General features: G+C 45.1%; 1 pseudogene; it reads left to right on the top strand.

The window, feature by feature from the left end:
* The first annotated feature begins 3,268 nt into the window (after window positions 1-3,268).
* Window positions 3,269-3,386, top strand: LOC124725402 (annotated as a pseudogene).
* Window positions 3,387-3,650: the final 264 nt, after the last annotated feature.

The following is a 3,650-nucleotide window of genomic DNA, read 5'->3' as shown; positions in this document are numbered from 1 at the left end:
AAAGGGCCAATAATGCCTCTGCTAGATACCGCAGCTCAGACAGTAAGTCTGGGAGAGTGCAATGTTTTCGCTCCACACAAATGGGGAATTTAAGAACCTTAAAACCGCCAGTTTTCTTTATCAACATTTCCATTCGGGTGGATGTGTGCTCGATGTGCAAACTAGATACAGCCAACATTATGTCCTTCATTATCAGTCGTTGTCAGACTCTAGCTCGCAAGTGCGCAGCGGACACGGAAATGACTTGTTGACTTTGGGTTTTGAATGGAAACATGAGCACTTATTCTGTGTCTCAGTATTGTCTAATGGTCGGTCCAATGAAATTAAGACAGGTAGAAAGTAAGCGCACTGTTTATTATTTCAAACATAATCGTTATAACTGCTAATAGATTCATCCAACTGTGAGAGAATACCGCCAGTGCCTTCATGGCAAAATGTTTGCATTTGCCTGTGGGAATATGATTGTAAACAGCCTACACCTCCTCGTCCGAAGCCATTCTACGGCCACTAATGCCTTTCTTCTGGGCTCCAAAAATATGGAAATCGTTTGGGGAGGCATCAGGACTGCATGAGGCATGTATGAGAACTTCCCAAAGAAGCTCGTGCAGTGTACTCGAAGAAGCCTTGGCATCTTGCAGGCGGGCGGGAGGATGTGTCAGGGCGTTCTAGTGAAACTTCGACAGTGTAGTAGAAACGACCTTGGTACATATGTATGTTGGAACGTTTCATACCAGTCTCACCTACTATTTTTTACGGATTTCCTCAGAGGCTGCTGAATAAGTGCAAAAACTTTGGCGACATACTCAGGGGTAACGGCAGTTTTCCTGGGGCTAACATTTCCGACTAGATCATAAGCTACGCTGTATGTCTGTTCTAATTCAGCTAAGAGTTTGATAATGGTTTTCCGCGTCGGGTTATTTCGGAACTTCAAACCGTGTTTGAACGCTGTGCATTGTTGCTGCAATACTGTGCTCTTGGCTGTGATATTCCAGTATCGGAAACACACATTGTTGAATGGATTACATCATTTCAGCCTTTTCCTTCGGTACGTTAACATACTTTCACGTTTCAACTGTGGAACCGATTGCTCTGGGCTTCGGAGTGTGTTTTATAAGCACTATGTAGCGCAACTTTAGCGCCATCTATTAGCAGATTTTGTAACTGCTTCGCAATTTCTGTATAAAATCATTACATCCTTCACAATAAAGATAACTGTTTTATATCGGCCTTTCTTTCCATGATAACTTTAGAATGAGAGAGTTGTTTATTGGACATCCTGTATGTGGCACATACAGCGAACCGCATGGAGTTGCACAGGCTGAAATTAATGAGCGAAATGTCAAAAATGTGTGTTAAATGTTATGGGACTTAACTGCGAAGGTCATCAGTCCATAAGCTTACACGCAACCTAAATTATCCTAAGAACAAACACACACACATCCATGCCCGAGGGAGGACTCGAACCTCCGCTGGGACCAGCCGCCCAGTCCATGACTGCAGCGCCTTACAGCGAAATGTCGGGCGGAACTAAACTAAATCAGCGCTGTGAAACGCGTCCCCCAGTTCCTTGGCAGCGACACGCAGGTGTTTGTTCGACGGGGTCTTCAGTTCTCTTCCCCCGCGGCTTACCCCTCCTGTCGGCAGCATCTCAGGTGCAGTACATCAGCCGGAATGAGGTATCTTGCACGTAACCGCGAGAAAGTTTTCGAAGTTTCTGCAGGCAGCGGGTCGGGGTGGAGTGGAGAGTTATGGAGAGGAGTGAACAGTCGCTCGTATTGCGGGGCTGTTGCAGGGGGCGCGGGGTGAACGAACCCTGGCTATGGCTCCTGCAATAAAAATCGCGGCGCCTGCCGTGAATTCTTTATGCCGACTTTCGACGGTCTGCCCTGCGACGCAACATCCCAAATTCTCCCGCGGCGCGTGCGCCGGGCAGGATCCGCCAGTGGGTGCAGACGTAACGGAAGGCGCGGCCGCATGCAAAGATTACGGACGGGAATTACGCCGGGGTCGCCCGTGTCGGCGGCGCTCGGCAGCCAAGTTTCCCTCCAGTTAGCGGCACGTGCAACGGATGGGAATGACGTCGGGGGAATATCTTTTCAGATCCCCGATTTAGTCCCTTCCTTGACTGGTACTGTCTGACAACGGCGCACCACATCAAGGAGGGAAAAAAAGAGAGAGAACTACACTGTTGGCCGAAAAACTGCAACACCAAGAGGGATAGCAAATAACAAACTTTTATTTTCTCAGTGCATACAATATAGTAGGAAGAATACGTTGCACGGAGTCTTTTCTAAGTACAAGGTTTATATCATAAAATTTTGGATTTCCAAGAAGAACTACATTCCACATTACTCCCTAATTCTATCAGTTTCTCTTTTAATCCTGTAGGTTGCCAAACAAGACATCCTGTGCTGACATCTTCCTGCTGAAACCCAGTGAAGTATGCTACAATCTTCAGTCATCTTCAGCCATCAAGATACAACTCTCATGTACCAAGGCAAAAATCTAGAAACATAAATCTCATACCACACAAGACGTGTGAAAGATATAACATTCTACATCTGCACACATACTCGGTAATCCAAAGTACGGTGCTTGGAGGAGTGTAGCCTGTACCACTACTAGTCCTTTCCTTTCCACTCGCACATAGAACGAGGGAAAACGACTGTTTATTGGCCTCCATATGAGCTTTAATTTCTCGTATCTTCCTGGTCCTTACGCCAAATGAATGTTGGCTGCAGTACGATCATCTTGAAGTCTGCTTTAAATTTTCTCAGTAGTATCCCCCGAAAAGAAGGTCGCCTTTCCCCCACGTATTCCCATTTATTCATTCAAAGAAGCCTAATATACATACTAAGGCAGATGAAATTTTAAATGGAATTGTTATTGAGAGTGATTTTAAATTACATATGGATATAAAAGATGATATTGGAAGTATGTTTGGCTCTGGTGGTTAAACTATTGAAGCTAATGAAAAAGCTGTTCCTGATAATGTTCCTAAATTTATTCCATTTGAATTAATCGACATAAATTTTAATCTAGCTGATCGAATGTTTGTGAACTGTACTGATCATTAATACTATTGCTTAATTCAAGCTCAATACCGAATTTAGTGAAACGGTAATTCACGAGCCACATTATCCATTAGATATTCCAATATTTAATACTATATGGGAATTAGAAATTAATTTGATTAACTCCAGTGGAGCTTGTGTGACGGTTGTTTTGGAAATTCCTTAATAAATTTTTGTCTTTAATAAGTAATTTGGGCAACGGCCTTGCCGCAGTGGATACAACGGTTCCCGTCTGATCACCGAAGTTAAGCGCTGTCGGACGTGGCCGGCACTTGGATGGGTGACCATCCGGGCCGCCATGTGCTGTTGCCATTTTTCTGGGTGCACTCAGCCTCGTGATGCCAATTGAGGAGCTAGTCGACGGAATAGTAGCGGCTCCGGTAAAAAAAAAAACCATCGTAACGACCGGGAGAGCGGTGTGCTGACCACACGCCCCTCCTATCCGCATCCTCAGCTGAGGATGACACGGCGGTCGGATGGACCCGATGGGCCACTTGTGGCCTGATGACGGAGTGCTTTAATTAGTAATTAACAAAATAGAGAGCTATGTTCTATTCATTCCATGTGAATGAGAAA

Source organism: Schistocerca piceifrons, chromosome 1 (assembly GCF_021461385.2).
Source record: "Schistocerca piceifrons isolate TAMUIC-IGC-003096 chromosome 1, iqSchPice1.1, whole genome shotgun sequence".
Lineage (NCBI taxonomy): Eukaryota > Metazoa > Arthropoda > Insecta > Orthoptera > Acrididae > Schistocerca > Schistocerca piceifrons.
This window is presented reverse-complemented; position numbering and strand designations above follow the sequence as displayed.